Here is a 22,828-nt window from a genome sequence, read left to right on the forward strand (position 1 = left end):
GAAAATGTATAAGGCATAATAAATAACGTGTGTATGTTAGTAAGTTAACATTTATTGAGCATTTATTGCATTAGTCAGTATAGGCCAGGCTATGCTGCACTAACAAAACAATAAAAGTTTATATCTCACTCAAGGCTCCATGGCCACTGTAGGTGAGCTTGGGACTCCTCACTCTAGGATCCAGGTGGATGGAGGAACCACCATTTGGAATGTTGCTGTCATCAGGGCAGAAGGAAGGGGAGAGAGTAGGAATTGTAGACTGGCTCAAAAACTTCCACCTGGAATGACCCACATATCACTCCTGTTCACATTTCAATGGCCAGTCACGGGGCAGCACACTGCCCACTGACTATCACCCTCACCGTGTGCTGAGCACATTACATGTCTTCACTCACCTTATGTTCACAGCAACCCTGTGAGAGAAAGTACCATCAACATAGAAAGATAGAGGCTCGGAGAGCTCATACAGAGTCAGCGGAGCAGCCAGGGTTCTCACCATCTAGTGTGCTTCCAAAGCCCAGCCTCTTAACCACATGCCAACCCGTTGCCATCGAGTTGACTCCGACCCATAGTGGCCTCCATGGAGCAGCTGGTGGGTGTGAACTGCCAACTTTTCACTTAGCAGCTGAGCACTTTAGCCACCATGCCACCACAGCACCTTACCACCATGCCACATAAGTTAATTTCAGGAAACATATTAGCTAAATACTAGTAGAGGTGATGTTTGAATACGGCAAACATCATGAAGGTGGTTTACAAACATAAGAAGTTTGTGAGAGATACCTACCTCGTGGTGGTAAGAATTCTGGCTGTGAAGGCAGACAGACCTGATTTCCAATCCCGTTCCTGTCAATTATTAGCTGTATGACCTTGGCCATGTATACACCCCCTTCATAGGGTGGGTGTGAGTAAGGATTTAAGAACTCAATACATGTAAAGCACTTTGAATGGTTTCTAATATACAGTGAGTGCTTAATAAATGTTAATTAAATAAGATGATGTATACGAAGTCCCCTTTTGGCACAAATGGTGAAACACTGGACTATTAACTGAAAGGCTGGTGGTTCAAATCCATCCAGAGGCACCTCAGAAGTAAGGCCTGCCAATCTGCTTCTAAAAGATCACAGCCTTGAAAGCCCTATGAAGTGTGGTTCTACTCTACCTCTACACACTTGGGGTTGCCATGAGTTGGAATTGACTCAATGATAACTAACAACAATGACAAATGAATGATGTATACAAAGCCTACCGTATAGCTGGTACTGAGCAGTGTTAGCTGCAATCGTGGTGCTGATCACAGTGGTGGTATTGATCTTGATGGTGGTGTCGATCTTGATGGTGGTGGTATAGGGGATTTGAAGCCTCCTTGTGCTCTTTCCACTTGCCACTAACAAGGGCTGGAGCTGGATCCCGGGATGCCTCAAATGCCAGGTTAAGAGTTTGGACCTCATTCCAGGGCCACCGGACAGTCAATGGTAATTCTTGAGCCAGGGAGTGGTTACAGTGACCCTCAACTTTATATAGTGCTGTCCAAGGCTCTTCACTCCAGCCCTACAGCCAGGCAGCATTTTAAAGAAGATTCCTGGAGGGGATGAATGGGGGATTCAAGAAACAGGAGGCAGCCACCCATTAGGAATCTGTTGTAGCAATCTCAAGAGGTGATGGCAGCCTGGACTGGGGCATGCACAGCACTGGGGAAGAGGAAGAGGGTGTTTTGTCAATGGAACAGATGGGCCTGCGATGACAGGTCAGAAAGAGAGGAGAAGGAGTCAAAGGTAACACAGGGAATTCCAGCTTGCGGGGAGGTGATGATTCTGGAAAAGAAAGGAGGAAGTTGAGAGAAAAAGCTAGTTTCTTGGGAAAGATAACAAATTTGGTTTCACAGACTTGAGTGTGGAAATGCAGAGCCTTGGAAGACTGCAGTGGTGAGAAGAGGGGGCGGAGACAGAATGATTGAGCGGGATCTCATTCACCCATTGTTCATTGTTTATTCCTTCCTCAAAGTCATTCATCAAATACGTCAGATTCATTCATCAGATTCATTCATCAAACCTGTGTCAAATCTGGTGCTGAGCATCAGGTAATACAGAGAAGAATCAAACAGTGGCCCTGCCCTCTAGGAGCTCACAGTCTAGCGGGGGAGACAGACCCGCAAGTGAACAAGATGGCAAGGCATCCGGCGTGTTTTACTAGGAACTACTCGGGCTGCAGTGGGCACAAAAGGTGAGGGGAGGCTTCGTGGAGGAGGTTAACAGCTGAGCTGAATCTTGAGAGAGGGATGTGTTAGCTAGGTGGCCCAGGAGAAGGCTTTCTGGAGGATGAATCTACATGATTAAAGCCCTGGGGATATGAATCTGCGTGGCCCATTAAGGGGACCACTAAACTGTTTGGTATGGCCACAGCTAAGGGCTCAAGGGGGGGATATAGGAAGAACTGTCACCCAGATGAAGAGGTGTATTAATTATCTGTTGCTGCTTAATAAATTACTCCAAAACTTGGCACTTAGAACAACTAACGTTTATTATCTCACAGCTTCTGAGGGTCAGGGATCCCAGTGTGGCTTGGGTGGGGCCTCTGGCTCAAGCTGCTGGCTGGGGGCTGCAGTTTCATCTGAAGACTTAACTGGGGAGGGATCCACTTCTGAGCTCACCACAAGGTTGTAGATAGGCCTTGGTCCCCCGCCACCTGGGCCTTTCGCATTTGGAGTGGCTTCCCCCAGAGTGAACGATCCCAGAGAGAGCGGGAGAGAGCACCCAAGATGGAAGGTACAGCCTTTTTATCACCAGATCTCAGAAGTGTCATCTCATCACTTCTGTCATATTCTATTCACTAAAAGCGAGTCATCAAGTCAGCCCACACGCCAGGGGAGGACATTACACAGAGTGTGAATGCCAGAAGAGGGATCATTGGGACCATTTTCGAGGCTGTCCGTCACAAGATGCTCTCAAAGTCAGAGCCTATCCTTGCAAGTAGTGGGGGTGGGAGATGATGCTGGGCAGCGTCTCCCCCAGACCTGACAGCCTGCTGGGAGCCCAGCCCCAGCTTAGCCAGTTGCCAGGTGTGAGTAGGGGCATGATTAATGAGTTCAGGGAACCCAGGGGGACACCACTGCTGCTCTGGCCTGTGCTGCAGCCACCTAGATGTGGGGCTGCTCAGCCCCAGTCCTGCAGGCCCTGCCCCCCTAGCCCCAGGACATGTAGAAATGGTGCTTACAGCTCACATCTGAGTGGTTTGCAAAACGCTTTCCCAGCCTCTGCCTCTAGCTCAGGTATCCCCAGCCTTTAACATGCCTTAGAAGTGCCTGGGAGGTGCTTTCAAATGCAGATTCCAGGGCCTAACTGACTTGAGCCTCTTCCCTGGCTCTGGTTCTGTGGCTCTGAGGTGGGTCTAGGAATCAGCATTTTACAACAGGCAGCCCTGATATTCTGTAATAGGGCCATTAGCTCAGAGAAGTGACGTGATAACATATCCTTGGCTAGATGGAGCTGGGACTCAAAGCCAAAGGGTGACCTCAATCCTGGCGCCTACAACACCCCAGGGAGCACCCACCCTAAGGAGGGGTTATTAACCAAATCTTCTGGAGGGTGCGGTTTGAAAAGACTCACTTAGTATTGAAACATAATTTGATGGGTGGGGGGTGAAGGTGGGAGTGTCCAAGGCTTTGTAAATACACAATAGAGAGAACCTGGTACACGAAGTCTTCTTGGCAGGTGGGGAATAGGTGAGACCTCCGGGGGTGGTGGTAGCTAACAAAGAGTTGGGAGTCCCTGGTGCAGTGAGAGGTTAACCAAGCTACAGTGAACATCCCTGGTACCTAGTGTGTGCAGGGCACAGTGGGAAAAGGGAGGGGCCTGGAGAAGCCAATCATTCAATAAGCATGTACTGAGTACCTTCTGTGCACCATTTAGCCCTTTACCACATATTTATTGAGAACCAACTATGAGCCAGACATGTACCAGGTGCTGGGGAATACAGAAATGAACGAGACAGACACATTTGCTGTCCTCCCAGAGTTCTTAGTCTGGGTGAGTGGATGAGGGAAGAAGGAGGGGAGATGTTAATAAACAAATAAATAATCACAGACCATGATGAGTGAAGGAAAAAATAGGACATGATAATAGAGCTCAGGAAGAGACCTCCATTAGCCAGGTGGTCAGGGAAAGCTTCTTGGAAGTGGTGTCATTTATGTTGATGGGGGTTGCCCTGGGAAGGCTAGAGGAGAATGTTTCAGGCAGAAGGTCTCTGAGAAACCCTGAGACTCAGAGTTTGGTCTCAAGTGGCTCCTGAGCAAGTGGGGGATTCAGACACACACGGAACAAGGCAGAACACACAGAGGTCCTTTGAAGCATCTTTTCAGACCAGGGATCTGGGAGGGCTTCACAGAGGAGATGGCATTTGAATTTGGCCTTGGAGAGTGAGTAGAATTTGAATGGATCAAAGGAGAAAGAAAATTGTAGGTTTTAGGGAACTACAAGAGTAACGGCCCTGAGAAGTAACAGTACAGGCCCCATTTGGTGGGTGGCAAGTGTTCTACTGGGTATAGGGGGTTGGGGCATGACTTTGCCCTGATCATTCATCTATTCACTATTTATTACTGCATATTCGGGCCTGAACTGGCCATACAGCTGCCAGCCAGGGGCTCCTGAGACTTCCTTCAGAAAAGCTGTGCCCCCAGTTAGAGAAGCTTCCTAGACATATCCAAACAACTTGCGGGATTGGTTTACTGGGTCAGGGGGCTTGGAACCATAGTCTCGGGGGACAACTTAGTCAATTGGCATAACATATTTCACAAAGATAATGTTCTACTTCCGAGTTTGGCGAGTAGAGTCTGAGGTCTTGAAAGCTTGCAAGTGGCCATCTAAGATACAACTATCGGTCTCTACTTATATGGAGCAAAACACAATGAAGAAAACTAGTCCATGGGACTAATAGCCCAAAGAATCCACAACCTTTTCTAATCTAAGACAAGAAGAACTAGATGGTGCCCAGCTACCACTACCAATCGTTCTGACCAGGGGTACAATACAGGGTCCCGGATAGAATGGGAGAAAAATGTAGAACAAAACTCAAATTCCTAAAAAAAAACCAGACCTGTTGGGCCAGTAGAGACTAGAAGAACCCCTAAGACTATTGTCCTAAGATACCCTTTGAACTTGGAATTGAAACTCTTTCTGCAGATCACCTTTCAGTCCAATAATAGACTGGCTTATAAAATAAACAATAACACCCGTGAGTAACTTACTCCCTTAAACAATTAACTGCATGAGACCAAACGGTCAACAGTTACCAAAAGCAAAGATAAGAAGCCAAGGAGGGGAAGGGAAGCTAGATCAATGAAAATTGAACAAACAGAATAGAAATAATGAGAAAGCTGACACATTGTAAAAATTGTAACCAATGGCATGGAACAGTTTACATAAAAATTGTTAAAGGGGAAGCTAATTTGTCATGTAAACTTTCACCTAAAACACAATAGAATAGTATTTTTTTTTAATTAGGTCCCGTTTAACATATAAATAAAAAGAAGAAGAAGGATAGCCATGTCCCCCTTGCTACCCCAGCCCCCAGTGTCCTCAGGATCACAGTTTCCACTGGGGCTTCCCACCCACAGCTCTGCTGGGGCAGCAGGGAGTGTCCCTGGAATTCCTTCTCAGCTGCTCTCACCCAAGGCCCTGAGTCTGTTTCTCTGACTCTTGCTAGATCCCTATGAATTTTATTGTGAAGGTGCCCCTGCCTCAGTTTCTCCAAGCCTATCTGTCTTCCTGTTTGCCTTGGTCTGTCCTTCCCTGCCTTGCCGCTGTGGGGGGCCCTGCCCTCCTCTCTCCATTGCCGACCCACATCTATATTGGATCTGAGGCCGTTCCACAGAGAGCATGATTGCTATGATGCTATCGGGGCCATAATGGGATTTTTAATATTTAGCTTGGACGGGAAGAGGGGCTTCAAGCCAGCGCGGGGTGGTTGCACGCACATGTAGGTTCTCTGGCTCCAGCTCAGGCTTTCCAGTTCCCAGCTGCTCCCAGCCTCTCCCTGCTGTTCAGCCCTGCCCTGCCCCAGCTCATCCCTCTCCCCCCTCCCCCAACACAAGGCCTCTCCTTGACCTTGAAGACCCAGTTTTAAACCCCAGCTCTGCCTCTCACTAGCTGTGTGACCTTGGGCAAGGAACTGACCCTCTCTGAGCCTTTGTTTCCTTATCTGCAAACAAGGGTAACAGAAGGGCTGTTGCGCAGAGCAAATGAGAAAATACCTTAAAAAGTATTATAAGAAAAAGGACTCTTACTAACAATGTCTTTGCCCAGTGAGTTTTATTTGGTTTTTTGCCTGATGAGCTTTTTTTTTTGGAGAGAAATAACTTTTCTTATCACCAAAGCAATGCATGTTATTTGTAGAATCTTTAGAAATTACTGATAAGCAAGAAGGAGAAAATTGAAATCAGTCATAATCCCGTCATCATCCAGAGATGACCGCTGTTAACTCCAGTAGATCCTTCTTGGCGTATTTATGAGTGTTTACACATATTGATCTTTTCTTTTTTTTAAGAAGAAAAAATGAACTCGTGCTAAAAACACATAAGGATTTTTGACTTAATTATATTTTGTGAATATCTTTCCATATCACATTAGAGCTACAACATCGTTTTTGGAGGCTCTTAGCATTCTGTAATATGGGTGAACCACGATTTATTTACTTATCCTCTATTGATGGACATGTAGCTTGCTTGAAGTTCACAATCTTAAACAAAGGCTAGAGTGAACTTCATTGTTCGTCTGTCCTTTTGCACTGTTGCTAGTATTTGTGTAGGATACATTTCCAGGCGTGGAATTGCAGGGTCAAAGGGCATATACTTTCTGTAGCGCTTTTGACAGGCATTGCCAAATTACCCTCCAGAAAGGCTGTGCCGAGTTACCCTCCTGCCAGCAGCCTCAGAGAGTGCCCGTTTCCCCACATGCTCTCCAGCATGGGATATTATGCCTGTGGCTTTATTTTCTGTTTTACTCCCAGAATCCTGTGCTCCCCAGCCAAGGAAGGGAGGGGGCCAGAGGCTAGGGATCCTCTCTAGACCCTAAGAGTTGGATTGTGGGCCACCCTCAGGGTAGCCTCCTTCCCACCCTGTTTTCAGCTCCAGCTCTTCCCACAGAGGCTGGACCAGCAGCCCAGATGTGTCTGGGGGAGCTTGCAGGGGAGAGGGTGTGGTTGGTCTAGGGGTAAGGAAGAGGAAGGTGCCAGCTGGCAGAGCCAGTGCTGGCTGGGGAAAGGGTGTGAGGGTTGGAATGCTGGTTGGGAGGGGAGGCCCAGACCCCCACCCAGAAACTTTGCTCCTTGTCTTCAAGGGCAGGGTGGAGACACCAGCTGGGGGAGGGGACAAGGTGGTGGACAACCCCTCCAGACCCCCAGGCCCAAGGGCAGGGCTGAGGCCACACAGGCTGGCCTTTCAAGAAGGGTATCCGAGAGGGACTCTGGCTAGTGTACTCAGACTATTCAGATCCTTGCTAGTAGAAATTGTAAAAGCCCCTCCCCTTGCTCCCTTCCTGTATGTTCTCAAAGCATCTGTTCTTGTTCCACAGTCATCTGTCCATCCGTCCATCCATCCAATGTTCATTGAACATCGGCTTCCAATTTTTCTGCTTCTTAGGAGGATTGGCGATGTCTTCATAGAGTACCAGGAAGCTACCATGGGTTGAATACCTATTACGTGCCAGGCATCGGGGAGTCATGGCCCCTACCCTCAAGGACTGCCCAGTCTAGAGAGGGTGTTAGATGTGTCCCTAGGCAATGAAAGCTCATGGGTGGGGAGGGATGGGGGGCTATGGAAGCAGACAAGGGCACCCAGCCCAGCCAGGGGCTTGGTGGCCAGAGAAAGGCTTCAGGGAAGAGGGGCTGCTCAAGTGAGGGCTGAGTGAGGCGTTAGCGAGGCAAGGAGGCAGGTGCAAAGGCCTAGAGGTAGCTGGGGTGGATGGGGTGGGTACTCCTGGGAAGTGCAGGAGGCTCCCTGCACCCTCTCACCTCTCTGAGTCAGCTACGTGGAAGAATTCTGGCTGTCAGGGCGTGGGAGAATTCTTCGTCTCTGCTTTTCACACCCCCTCAGTGGTCTGGACAGGAAATACATGATAACGTAGGCTCCAAAAAACAAAATCCAAACCCGTTGCTGCAGAGTCTATTCCGACTCCTAGCAACCCTATAGGACAGGGTAGAACTGCCCCAAAGGGTTTCCAAGGAGTGGCTGGTAGATTCAAACTGTGTTCCTTTTGGTTAGCAGCCCAGCTCTTAACCACCGCACCACCAGCGTTCCAGAGCCTCAAAACAGCTCATTCATTTTTCACTCAACAAACATTCTCCCGGCACCTACCAGCACCAGACCCTGGGCCAGGATGAAGGCCACAGAGATGATGAAGCTCAGTTCTTGCCCTCCAGCAACTTCCAGTCTGGGCTGGGGCGATGGCTCCATCCCTCACTACAGCCTTGGAGTACTCAGGAGGGAGTCGTGCCTTCCAGTTGGGAGAGCTGTTTTCTCAGGGCTTTAGGACATGGGAGGAGCTGAGGGCAAGAAGGGGAGTTAGCCCAGAAAAAAGATGGCCAAAAAGGATACTGATTTTTTTTTTTTTTTTAACCCTACCATCTCCATGACACTCAGGCAAGGCACAGACTTCCAGAAGGAAGTGGAGGAGAGGGGTTCTTGGGAAGAGGAAGGAGGGGATGCCAGGGCTTCAGTTCCATTGCTGTCACAGGGCCAAGTGAGGCTAAGGCTGAAGGAGAGAGGCCAGGGCTGGGGGATGAAAGGTACCTCTGTGTGCCCAGCACTGCTATATGCTGTGGTTCCATTATCATATAGAATCTTCTGTTGATATTATTAGCTCCATTTTACAAATGATGAAGCAGGCACAGAGAGGTTCAGCAAGTTGGCCAAGGACACACAGCGAGAGTAGCCAAGCCAGAATTTGAACCCACCTTTCTCCAACTTGCTGGGACAACTTATTGACCTGGAGTGGGCCAATGCCTGAACGTACTCTCCTTTTACACCTGGAGCCCAAGTCTTGTCTGCCTAGCCATTTTGTCCCCATCCATCAGGATTTATGGAGAACAACCAGCAGGGTGTGATGAGAAGAATCTCAATTTCCTCACGTGAGAAATAACGCCACTGGACCCTGCCCAGCCCACCGCCCAGATTACTGAGGAGCCCCTGAGATGATGGAAATGAGAAGAATTGGACAAGTAACTGCCTGAGGGGCTCATCTTAGGTCAGAATATGCCCCAGCACTGTGGGACTTCAAAGAAGGGAGGAAGCCCATACTACTGGACAAGTAGAAGGGCTTCCTGGAGGAGGGAAGCATATGAGCCAGGCCTTGAAGGACAAATGGGCTTTCATATCAAGAGATGTGGGGCAGGATGGAATGAGGTCCCAGGGCAATGGCTCAGAGGTAGGGAACTCCCATGAGTCTCAGTTCTTTATGTGGAAGAGACACAAGACCTCAGGGAAGGTCTTGTAACCTGTAGCCAGGGGGAACAGTCACCCTTCCTCCCCTCATACAGCATTTATGGAATGCTCACCACATGTTAGAGTCCCTGGTGGTGCAACAGTTAACACACTCCACTGCTAAGAGAAAGGTTGGTGGTTCGAGTCCACCCAGAGGCGCCTTGAACAAAAAAGCCTTATGATGTACTTCCTAAGTACCAGCCATTGACAAATCTATGGAGCGGAGCACAGCTATACTCTGACACAGGTGGGGTCGCCATGAGTAAGAATTGTCTCCACAGCAACCAAGGACGCCTCATGCAGGCGCCTTCCACATGTTACCTTGTTGAATCCCCTCAATGAGCCTTTCAGGCAGGTGACATCAGCCTTCTTTTTCAGATTAGGAAAGTGAGATTGGGCCAAGGATCCCTTAGAGAAGTCATGACCCTTATAGGTGGCAGAGAATGGACTTGAGGCAAGTCAGCACCCTCCGTACCCCCCACTTCTGAGTGGGAGGTGTCAGCAAGGGCTTCGTGGAAGGACCATGGTGCTCACACTTGCTAGGAGCCTGCTGTGGATCAGGCAGCCCACACTAAGGGTCTCAGTTATCCCACAGTGAAAGGTATGATCGTACATGTTTTATAGACGAGGAGACTGAGGTTCAGAGAGGTCACCAGCTTGTCCAAGGTGACAGTTACAAAGGGTGGGATTGGAGACAAGGCCATATGGCACTGTAGCCCCTGTGCTGTCTTTCCCATGCCCGGCTCATCCCAACCCTGAAAACACCAGGCTGATGGGTTTGGTCGCAGGCTGCCTACAGAACACTCCAGCAGGACCATAAACAGCTGGGAACCACCCCCACCCTCTTCAGCCGCTGCCTTTTCATCTGGCTGGGCTTCGGGATCTGGCGAGGGAGGCCCGTTTATTGAGGAAGTTTATGCATTTAACAGTTTAAGCCTTTCTAAGCCTGTGGTACAACAGGATTTGGGAGCCGTTAACAATTCTGTGTGGTTAAGAGATTTTCATTGCTCTGCGGCAGCTGGCTCAGGCCCCACAGGCCCCGCTCTGGCCTCGGCCCCACCCTGCTGGGACTCCCCTTCTCCAGGGCTCTTTGTCCTCAGGCTCCATCTGCAGCTTCTCCCTGCTTCCCTCACCCCAAACCTCCAGGTATGAACTTTGACCTTAGACAAGGAACTTTCTGAGGAAGGGAGTTAGTTGCCCAAGCCACATTGTAGGTAACAGGCTGAACTGAGTCCTGCCCGGCTTCAGAAGCTGGAGCCCTTTCCCCCACCCTAGACAGCCTCTGTTGGGCAGGGGAGACATATTATCAATTCCTCATTGGCAGAGCTTACAAACTTCCTTTGAAACCATCATCTCTTTGATCCCTATCAAGGCTTTGGGGCTGGGAGGGCAAATGACTGGCCCGAGGTCACCCACGTTGTCAGGTACAGAGCTGGAATCAGAACTTGGGCCTCCTGAAGTCCTAATCAGAATTCTTCACACCATACCAGTTGTTTTTTCCCCCCATAGCTTAGAGGGAAATGCCATTTGTAATTATAATGTCTTGCATATGTACAGTATTTATTTACTTACACCTGGCCTCATTCCAGAAAAGATTAGAGGCTGCTTTCCTGTAGCATTTGGTTTCACCCTGTGAAATGCTTTGATCTGAATGATACCCTCATGAGAGAAGCAAGCCAGGGTTATTAGCACCATTTTAGAGACAAGGAAACCTGAAGCCAAGAGGGGACATGACTTTGCTAGGGTCACACAGTGCTTCTGGGGCAGAGCCAGGACTAGAACCCAGTGCTCCAGTTTCCTGAGCCAGGGCACTCCCTGGAGCACCTCATCATCCAGTCAGACTGCCCCCCTCCCCATTTTGCCTTCACCTCTGCAGGGATGGGGCCCTAGAGTCCCCCTGAAGCTCCACAGGAGGCCTCAGTCTCCATCCTGAGTGGGCGGAGGTGGGCCAGCTTCAGATAAGAGCACCTCGTGGCCCAGAGGAGTGAGTGAGTGGGCTTGGCAGGATGTGAGCAGACCCATGACAACCACACAGATTAATCAGCCCATGGGCTGGGGACTCAGGCGCCACCCTGAGGGGTGGGCCAGCTCCAGCATGCCAACCCTCACTGGCCTTCCCAGTCTTTTACCATGGAGCCTCATGAAGGTTATTTTGTTGTTGTTTTAATCACGGGGATTTGCTTTCTGGGCACAGTAACCTGTCTGCCCAGTCAACCAAGAGGCTGAGGAGAGGGCCACAAACCCTAGCCACTCACTCTTCACTTCTACCTGAACATAGTGCATATGCTTGGTCTCCTGTCCCCTCTGTCCTCCTCAAATGAAGGGGGCCAAGGGGACCGATAGCCAGCTTCATGGTTATGAAAACTGAGGTGCCCCAAGAAGTAAGATAAAATGGTTTGTCCCAGAACTCAGCACCCAACTCAAGGTCCTATTCCCAACACCCTGTAGCTACCACTGGACTCTTAAGAGCAGAAATAAGAATCCAGGGAGGAGAGGAACGTGTGTATATCGACTGCCCACTATAGACCAGACCTAACGCCCTAAGCGTGGTATACAATACTTTCCGGAATCCTTTCTACAATCCCTAGGAGTTGGATACTGTTGTTATTTGCATTTTACAGATGAGGAAGTGGAGGTTCAGAGAGGTTAAAGAGCCAGCCCAAGATCACACAGATGATGGAGCCAGAAATGAAATCTAAATTCTGTACACTTGCTACTGGAACATTTGTACAGTGTTATTAGTAAACATTTTTTCGCAATCATCCTCTCATTTGATTCTCAACGACCCCAGGAAGTAAAAGGGGTATGTCCGCATTCTTCAGATGAAGAAATTCAGGCTCATTAAGGTGATGTGGCCTTCCCAAAGCTCACTGCTCAGAGGGGTCAAAGTTGGGACTAGAACTGGATTGGTTTGATTCTGAAGCCCAAGTTCTGCTCCTCACAGCCCCCGTTTCTGCTGATTTCCAATCCTTGACCTTTCTCAGACCCATTCATCAAGAATTTGTCCCCATCATCCCACTAAAGCTGCTCATAACCAAGGGTGCCAGTCACCTCTATGTCACCAATCCAGTGGTCAGCTCCCAGGCCTCAGCTTCCTTGATCTGCCAGCAGCATTTGGCGCAGTGACTGCTTCCTCTTCTGGGACAGGAGTCTCTCATGGTGTTCCTCCTACCTCTCTGGCTGCTTCATGGCTGCTTTCCTGCTCATTTCCCAGACCTTTCCACCTTGGAGGGACTGGGCTGTCGTTCTCTTCCTGCTCTCCCTGACTGATTCCATCCAGCCGCATGGTTTTAAACGTCTTCCCTGGGCTTGTCTCCAGCCCGGATCTCTTCTCTGAAGTCCCCACTCACATATCCCACTGTCTACTGGACACCTTCACCTGGGTATCCATGGGGTGACTCAAATTTAACATGTCTCATAAGGAACTTTTTTCTGCCAAGTCTCCTTTTCCCACAGTCTTCACCATCTCAGGCAATGGAACTCCATTTTTCCACTTAGCTGCTTAGGCTAAAAACCTTGAGTCATCCGTGACCTCTTTCTTTTTTTCATCCTTACATCCAACCCACCAGCAAATCCAATCAGCTTCACCTTCAAGCCATATCTAGGATATCCCCTACTGCCTTGGTGCGGCTACCTATTCCCAAGCCCCCGCCATATTGGTCTGGGTTACCGCAGAGCTCCCCGTCTCATCTCCACCCTGCTCCCTCCCTACCGCCTGTTCTCCACCCAGCAGCCAGAGGAACCCTGCTAAAACTCAGTCAGATCACGTCCCTCGTTTGCTGAGAATCCCCTGAGGCTCCTCATATCACACGGAGCAGAAGCCAAAGGCTTGACCATGGCCCACAGTGCCCCTCTTCCACCTCTCTAACCTCATCTCCTTCACTTTCCTCCTTGCTTCCTCCACTCCAGCCAATTTCTTCTGCCTGGAATGTTCTTTCAGCAGGTATCCTCATGGTTTGCTCCCTTAACCTCCTTGACCTGTGTCTAGATGTCCTCTTCTCACTGAGGATCCCCCCCCGCCCCCGCCATGGCTCTATTTTTTAAAAGTGTGCACGCTGCATGCATGTACATGGACTTGTGCTCCCTTCCATGCTTTGTCTGTCTGCATCACCCTTATCACCCTCCGACACACTGTGTATTTCCTTGTTCCTTGCTGCCTGTCTCCCCTAGCCCCAATGTAGGCCCCAAGAGGCAGACGTCTTTGTCTGTTTTGTTCCACTGTATTCCCAGTTTCTAGATAGTGCTTCGCACAGAGAAGGTCCCACTCACCCCAGTCTCAGACATGGTAACCTCCAACCCTAATGTGAGTAACAACTAACAAAGGCCCTTGGAGAGGCTGGGGGCTCCTCCTACCACCTCCAGTAGGCTCCTGCGTTGCCAGCATGCCTAGCAGGTCTGTCTGGGGTTGGGGAAGATGTCACTAGGCATGATTTAGGGGAAAAAAAAAAATCTAGTTGCCCATTGAGTTGATTGTGACTCATGGCAACCCCTTGTGTGTCAGAGTAAAACTGCTCCATAGGGTTTTCAAGGGCTGTGATCTTTCAGAAATAGATCACCAGACCCTTCTGCCAAGGTGCCTCTGCCAATCTTTCTGTTAATAGCCAAGTGCTTAACTCTCTGCACCCCCAGAGACTCCCTAGGCATGATGGAGGGTCCTTGGCACTCAACATTTCCCATAAAATCTCAGATCCTTCTTGGAGCCAGAGGCCTAGAGAACGTCTCATCTCCTCATTTCTTTACATTAGCAAGTGGACTCTTAGCACCTGCCCCTTCCCTGCACCATGAATCCCTGCAAAGTGGTCCTAGATCAGAACTGCTGTGGGACCCATGTCTCTCATCAGGAACTTTTGAGAGCCCACGTGTGCCTGGGTCCTCCAGACACAGAGCTGAAGGAGGAGAAAGAGGAGGAAGAGCCTGATGTAGAGGGAGGCGCACTGGGCATGGAGTCTACTGGTCTCAGGTTCAGATCCCAGCCCCGCTGCTTGTGGGCACGCACAAACACAAACGCACTGGTGAAACTTGGTCCGGTCCTTTCCCTGAGCCTCAGTTTCCTCCTTGTTAAACGGGGTTGGCAGTCTCAACCTCACAGGGTCTGGGGGAGGCTCAAAGGAGTTAAAGAGCTTCGAGGATGGGAAACGAATAGGGAGGAGAAGGGGCTCTCCTTTTCAGGGCTGTGCGCCAGAGCTCCTGGGAAGTGGGCAGTGTGTCCATGTGTAAGTTGGGGGGGCAGGTGGTAATCACCTCTCAGTAACAAAGGAGCCTGGGCACACAGCAGGCATCTAATGGGTGCCTGTGGAACAGCATTGTGTTAAACAGCCACGTGATTTTATTGAGCAACAAAAGAGCAGCTTGCAGAGTCAGGGGACCTGAGTCCAAATTTGAGCCCTGTCACTCCTTGCCCAGGGACCCTGGCAGAGCATGTCTCCCCTGGCCCCCAGAGCTCAGTGTCACCATCTGTAGAGGGACTCTTGTGCACTAACTGGCTCTGATTCTACTCTGCCTGGTCCTCACAGTGCCCTGGCGAGGCAAACAGGGAGGCTGTGACCATCTCTGGCTGTGACCGTCTCACATTGCCTCCACACCTCAAACGTCCATGAACAGAAAGATTTAATGAAGTGGGTAAGAGCTTGGGCTCTAAAGCCAGTCACCTGGGCTCAAATCCTGGCTCTGACATTTACTGCCCATGTGACCCTGACTTGCCTCTCGAAGCCTTGGTTTCCCCATCTATAAAATGGGCATAATAATACATGGAATGTTACAGACAGTAGTGAGGACTCAAGGAGCTTGGACACAGCGTTTAGCACAGAGTCTGGCACATTGCATGTGGTCAGTAAATGTTTTAACTCTGCTGATCAGAACCTGGAACTCGCAATGGAAAATGCTCAGGGCTTTTCCCATCCCACTTTTGCCAGAGAGGAAACAATTCGGAGAGAGCAAGTGACTTGCTCCAGTCCGCACAGCAAGTGTCTGTCACTGACCCCTTAAATCCTCTTGTATGGTGGAGCATGCGGGTGTGGTCTGGGCAGGGGCCTGAGTGGGGTTAGGGCCAGACAGAGCTATTTCTCATCTCAACATTTATTGTTGTTGCTGTTGTTAGCTGTCACCAAGTCGGCCCCCGACTCATGAGAACCCCGTGCACAATGAAACAAAATGCTACCCAGTCCTGCGCCATCTCCGTGATTGGTTGTGGATTGGCCAGGTATGATCCATAGGTTTTCATTCGTTGATTTGCAGAAGTAGATCACTAGGCCTTTCATTCTAGCCCATCTTAGTCTGGATGTTCCACTGAAACCTACAAATGTACGTATGCCCCCACTGTGCAAGCAGGCTGGCCGGACCAAGTAGCCATATGTGAGTGTGCACACACACTTGCACACAAGGAGATCAACGAGAATGTATGTATTTGTGCAAGACCAACCGGATATATGTGCGGGCACGTATTGTATTGAGCCAGATGTACACGCACCTGAAAATGGATGTTTTTGAACACGTGTGGGTACATGAGCGCATGCTGGATCAACTAGTTCATCATCGTAGCAACACTGACAGATGGGTACTGGTTGGGAATCAAACCCAGGTCCCCCGCATGGAAGGCAAGAGTTTTGCCACCGAACCACGAGTGCCTCATGTCAACCTTAGAAAATATTCTGGCCTGGAGTTATCTGTCAGGGTTGCAATGGTTCCTGCTGGGGAAACAAAACTCAAGACTCTAGTTTCTAGTTTCCTCCCTTCCAGCCATCACCATCTGATCAGCAAAATTTTAAAGACCTAAGAGTGGTCACCAGCCTTTTTGCACTGCCTGGGCGGCACTGCATCTTCGGGGGCCCACATCCGTATCCCTGGCAACCCCAGCCTTGCACTGTCCTCCCCCTACACCCTGCTGTCAGAGCTGGCTGTCTGCGGGGGCTCCCTGGAGGCTGAGAGGGATGTGTGCAACTGTGCTGGGTCGGCACGGAGCGGCCCTGGTACGCATGCGTGTGCGCTGACCCCCATCAGGCATGTGCATATGTGGCTGTGTGTGTGATGGGCCTGCTGGGAGTGTGCATGTGTGCCTGTCTGTGCACAAGTGCGCCACTGACCCGGCATCTGCGTGTTTGGTTAGAACACGCTTAGACATATGATCCTGGATGTTTATTTCTGGAGTAGGGTGTATGTGCACTTGCCTGTGCCAGGTCACCCTGGAGCCACTGTGAGCTGGTACTTCACCTGTATTTGTGTGGCTACATCTGCCTGACCTGTTCCAGTGCATCTATGTGCCGGCAGGACCATACTCACATATGTGCTGGATCGTTAGAACAAGTACATGTAGGAGACCATGTGTGCTGGGCCAAACAAGTGTGTGCATGGGTCCCTGCTTGTGTGTGTCCCTGCCTATGTCCTTGTGTGTGTATGCCCCCACTGTGCAAACACACTCACTGGGTCATGTAGGTATAAGTGCATGTGTGCATACACACACATGCACATAAAGAGATCAGTCAGAATGTATGTATTTGTGCTAGATCAACTGGATACATGTCCACGTGTGTACTGTATCAAGCCAGATTTACATGCACCTGAAAATGGGAATTTGTGAGCATGTGCGTGTGCTGGACCAACTAGAGGAGTGTCAGCTGTGTGCACACATGTGCACACTTTCTAGGGGCCAGGATGTCAGGGCCATTGATTTTCTGTCTCTTAGAAATTCCCTTTGAGGTCCTCTTCATGTCTTTCACGAACCAAAATCAGCAGTTTCAACATTCTTAAAACAAATAGGGCCCATTTTGTAGCGAGGCTCTGTCCCTGACCCACCCGCCTCCCCAGCTGGTTGTGTGCCCCAAATACATACACATAGAATCTGCTTGTCATTCACAGGAAAGCCTGGGGAAGAGGTAGTGGAAGCAGTGGGCTGGCAGTCAGGCTTCTCGTCCAGGCTCTGCTCTTGGCCTTGGACTTCACTTCCGGGAGCCTCGGTTTCCTTGTCTGCCAAATAGGCATAGAGTGGTGGTGAAGATGTTAATAGTGAGCCCCTCGCCCCAAGATCCGGGACTGTCATTCCCCTCACACCTGTCTAGGGTTTATGTTTACGCAGCACTTTCGCCTTTCCCCCCGGGGAGAGAGGCTCGTGTCTACACAATACCCCAGAGCAAGGCAGGTGTGGACAGGCCAGGAGACAGGCTGTGGTTCTGGGAGGAAGGGAAGGGGTACACATTAACTTTCTCCCCACCCCTGTGCACCAGCCCTGGGCTCCAAACACTGGCCTCATGTCACTTCATTTCATCCTGGCCTCCATCCTATATGGTGGCTGCTGTTACCCACATTCCACAGAGGAGGAAACTGAGGCCCAGAGAACTGCAAATACTGGCCGGAACCTCACAGGGAGCATGTGGCAAGCCAGGACTGGAACCCAGGACTGGCTGGGTCCTGAGCCTTCCCACCGCATTCCAAGAGTAGGAGCAGGAGACTAGGATTTGAAGGATGCCCAGACCCCGCAGGCACGGAGGTCATACAGGTGCAGGGCACCTGAGAGCCAAGGTGCAGAGGCGGGAAAGCGCCAACCTGGAGGGAACCAGGTCCTCAGCTCCCGCCTACTCCCCCCCTTCCCCGCCCCCCTCCAGATGGGCAACACCTCGCGGGGGTCCCCTCCCGCCCCCTCACGTTGCAGTCTTTGTGGCCCGGGGAAGAATGCCTCTCTTTATCTCTCCGACGCCCCCTTCCCTTTGATTCTCCTTTCCCCAGCGTTTCTGCTGACCTCTGCGTGTTGGGAATCCAATTAGAGGCGCGGATGGGAAAGAGTGACAGCCGCGCCGAATCCCGCCTCGGCCCCTCGGAGCACGCTCGGCCGAGCTGCAAGCGTCATGGGGCCTGCTTGTCATGCTGGGCCCTGCGCAGGGCTTTGTGGGGATTAGCTGCCGGGGGGTGGGGCGCTCCGCAGATGGGACCAGAAGTGATGCTGGTGAATGTCACGTCCCGGCGGAGAGCGAGAGGGGGCCGCTCAGTGCGGAATTCGGCTTGGGGACAAGGGGAGGAGGGGGCGGGGCAGGCTGGCCTTGGCATAGGATGGGCCACCCTGGCCTATAGGGGGCGCTTGGGGAAATGCGTTGGGTTATTTGGTTTCCCAGTTGAGGCTCCACCAGGCTCTCCTTGGAAACCATAGGGGGCAGTTCTACTTTGTCCTACAGGGTCGCTATGAGTCGGAACCGACTCAACGGCAACGGGTTTGGTTTTTTTTTTTTTTTTTTTTTGGTTGTGGCTCAGTCGGCCAAGGCCCAAAGCTAGACCGAAGTAGAGCTGGAAGGCAACCCCAGGTCAGCCTACCATGTGGGGAAACCAGAATTCCCGTGTAAGAGGGAGCTTGGGGGGTTGATTTGATTGCAGAGTAGGGTAGGGGAATTGTCTTGAAGCTTCATTTGCAAAGCACTTTACATATGATTTAAAAAAAAATTTAGGGGGGAAAAAACCTCAAGGAATGGGCAGGTGGCAGCCAGTGAGAGATGGCATCTTAAGAACCCCTACCTCCAGCCACCCCTTGGCATGGCCACGGGTCTAGGGCCAAAGAACATGCTTACCCCTCCCCCCAGCAGGCTCGACTCAAGGACACTAGGTCAGTTAGTGGCAGAGCTGGGATTAGATCCTTGCTCATTCCCCTCCACCCCCCATGTCAGACTGACCCCCCTCCCCTCAGCTTTCTGGACCTCCTGAGTGAAGAGGGTTCCTGATGTCCTCTCCCCAAGGAGGGACGTGGTGTCCAGGAAAATGGATTTTTGGCCTCAGGGAAAGCAGCAGCCCCATCTCCAGCACCAGCAGCATCAGACACAATGTGGTCTAACTGTCATCTCCAATGGGCCAGCAAAGGCCAGCCCCTCCAGAAGTGGCTGGGCCTTGTGCTGGACCCTGAGAGCCTGACAACACAAAGGGCAGAGTGTGTCAAGAGGAGAACTGAGGACTGTGGGGAGCCACAAGGGGGACTAGGAGGTGGCGATGGGACCTGGGATTCTGGAAGGCTTCCTGGAGGAAGGGGCACCTGAGCTGAGACCTAGAGGACAAATAGAAATAGCCTGAGGGGAAAAAAACCTACCTGCTGAGCGGCCCTGGGTATTCTAGGCCTAAAAGAGAGGGGAGGTATGGGGCTTCAAGGGGTGGGGCACCTGCCTACCCCCACCCCACACGCCCCTGTCCTCTGCCTCATTCCACAGCTGCCTGCATTGGGCAGGGCCACCCACCTCCCACCCCAAGGCTCCAGTGGGGCTGCACAGCTGTGGCCAGGGTGGGGCCTGGCGTAACTGGCAGATTTAGATGCTCAGGATCTTCAATAAAAATCATCACAGGGGTGGGATTGGAGGCCAAGGGGATCCCCATGTAGCCCCTGGCCAGTGACAGTGGTTAGGAGGCCAAGGTGCCTGAGAGCCAGCACTCCTCAGGTAGGCATGGAGCCCCTTACATACACTTTCTCATTGAACTGGGTAAGGAGGGATCTCACCCGCTTTTACAAGTGAGGAACCTGTTCAGAGAGGTAAGGGGCTTGTCCAGACTCACAGTGCCTGGTAATTGATGGACGCAGCATTTAAATCAAGATCCCATAGACCTTTTCACTATGCCCAAGCTGCCGCAGCCTGCTGTGAATGTGAATTTATTGGGCTTGTTCCTTTGGTACCCCTGCCCCAGCACAGTGCCTGACACATAGTAGGTGCTCAGTGGGTGGGTGGCAGATGGTTGGAAAGAATAAATCAGTCAGGCCATCCAATTCTTCCTTCCCAGATGCCTTATTATTATTATTTTTTAAATAATACATCTAAAGAACCCCCTCACCAGCAGGAGTGAAGGCCATATTAAATATGAATTAATCTTTCAGCTCAGCTACTGACTACAAAATGGGGATGTGTAGACCCAAGAGAGCAAGAAGAGACACTCCTGTCTGCTTCCCACCACTGCCTGGGCCAGGAAACACACACTTACCCTCTCACACCCACTGTCACATTCTCACACTCACATGTTCACATTCAGTCATACCCACTCACAGTCACACACACTCCCTCGCTCTCGCACATTCTCATCACGCCCACTCACACCCAAACATTCTCATCCACACCCACTCAGTCACACACACACACACACACACACACACACAAACACACGCTGCCTCATGCTGGCGTCTCAGGCTAGGACTGCAGCTCACTTGACAGCCCCCTCCAGGGACCTCTGGACTCAGCCCTGCCTGCCTGGCCAGCTCTTCTCCATCTCTCACCCCTTTCAGGCCCCTCTACTCCTCCGAACTTGACTCCTCCTCCCTCCCCACCTCCTCCTTCCCTCCTCCCTTCTTTTGTCTCTCCCTCCCCTCCTCCTTCAGCAGTCTCCTCCTCTTCCTTCTTCTCTGGGTGTCTCTAGTCAGGCTTCTGTTCTCTCTCCCTCTGACTCCCGCTCGTGCTGCAATGTCTCACTGTCTGTCTCTCAGTCTCTCAGTCTTCCTTTGTGTGTGTCTTTCTCTCCAGTATGTCTCCCCCTCTCTGCGTCTGTCTTGCCCCCTTACCCAGCCTCTTCCCATCTTCTCTCAGGCCCTGAGGGGACCACTTGCCCGAGCCTGGACACACAGGGGCCTCTGGGTGAGTTGTGGGCTGGAGAGTGAATCTTGTCTCCTCAACTCAGACCCTCAGGTGTCTAAGTGGAACCAGAAAGCAGCCCCCAACTTTCCCCTTAGGCAGGGCTCCTCAACTGCACAGATACTAGGGACGGCTGCCTCAGTGTCTTCACCTGCAGACTGGGCCGAGCACGCTTGCCCTATTGGCAAAGTGTATTGAAGGGGCTACGTGGGTGCTTGAGAAGTGCTGGTTCTCCACATTTCCTGAGCAGCCTGTCCCTGTGCCCAGCCCTGTGTCAGGCCTGGGAGGAAGCAGCCAGCATAGGCTTCAGGTTCACACAGCCCCAGGTCAAATTCCCCTCCATGCTCTAGCAGGTGCCTCCCCCTCTCTGAGTCTCGGTTTTCTCATCTGTAAAATGGAGACAGAAGGGTCCACCTCTATAGAAGGGCTTGTGAGGTCAGATGAGCTAAAGCAGGTAAAGAACCCAGTATTCTGCCCAGCACACAGTAGGTGCTCAGGAAGATGGACAGAAGACATGGGCTCTGCCCTCGGAGGACTCAGCCCAGTGGAGGGCAGGTGACTGGGAGAATTCACCTCCTCAGGCTCTAAGCCACATGCAGGTAGAACCTGACCAGAGCCCATTTGCCCCTGGGCTCTAAGGTCAGTATGGGAGGGCACACTGAGGGACCAGGGGTCTGGGGCCACAGAGAGGCATTGGAGGACCTCAGTCCTGTGTGATGCCGGGCCCGGGGCCTCAGGGGGAGCCACTGCCAGAGAATCAGCCTAAAACCTGGCCGTCTAAGAGTTTGTCAGCCTAGGGCATCTTGAGGACTCTCCTTCCCACCTTCCTGGTCTGGGAGGCCTCAGTTCTAGTCCCAGCTCTGCTAGCTCCACCCCCTTCCTTCTCCCCACATCAAATTAGAATCCTGTAGGTGTGGTTGGCGCCCCCTGCAGGTATAGGATGAGCTACCCAGCCTCTGGGTCCACACCCACCTGTCATCTCTGTGTCCCATACTGGCCACATGGGTCCCTAAGAACATGAGTTCTGAAAGAATGGAGCGGCACCTTGGTTTCGTGTAACCCCATTTGTGTGTCCCCCTCTGAGCCTTAGTTTCCTCTTCAGGGCCACTGACTACATTAAACAAGGGGCTGCTGGCCTCGTGGGCATTGGGTAAATGTGTCCTGAGCTCCTATAGGGCGCTCCACAGTGGATATGCCAGAACTGCCCCTCCCTCCTGGCCCCACGACATGGGCCCTCCCTTTCAGTAGCTGACCTCCCCTCCCACTGCCTGAGAAGTCACCCCAGGATCTCCTGCCCTTTGCCGCCTCCCTCCACCTCCCTGTAACCATCCAGACCAGCCATGGGCCGAGGTGGGGGAGAAGTGGGGGTGGGGAGGAAATCAGAGGTTGTGAGCAGCCTCCTCCTCCCACCTACCCTGGATCCCAGGGGTCATTAATCCTTCAAGTAGGTTGGGGGGAATGGAGGGGGCTGTGATTCTATCAGGTGGGGGTGGGGGTGAGGGTGAGAATCAGGCAGGTGCACGTGTGTATGTGTGTGTGTGTGTGAGAGAGAGAGAGAGAGAACACAAGCCACTCATGTGCGCCAGTGCATATGTGCCTGCTGGGGGGGGGGCTGCAGATGTGTCTGGGGGTGGGGGTGAGCCTGGTGAGAAAGAAGACAAAAGAATGGAGTAAGCCCAGGAAGCTGCCCTGGGTGGGAGGCTGAGCCTATTTGTATGCAACAGGGAGCAGGAGCCCAGCAAGGCCTCCTCTAAGAGGAGTCTTGATTCCCAGCGTGCTGGAG

The 22,828-nt window shown here is 51.5% G+C and overlaps 1 protein-coding gene across 1 annotated transcript in view; it reads left to right on the forward strand.

Annotated features, from left to right (window-relative positions):
• Positions 1–22,828, forward strand: part of EPHB2 (EPH receptor B2) — a 228,089-nt gene that overhangs the window by 87,231 nt on the left and 118,030 nt on the right. The gene's annotated exons all lie outside the window — the stretch shown is intronic.

This window comes from Loxodonta africana, chromosome 3 (assembly GCF_030014295.1).
Source record: "Loxodonta africana isolate mLoxAfr1 chromosome 3, mLoxAfr1.hap2, whole genome shotgun sequence".
NCBI lineage: Eukaryota > Metazoa > Chordata > Mammalia > Proboscidea > Elephantidae > Loxodonta > Loxodonta africana.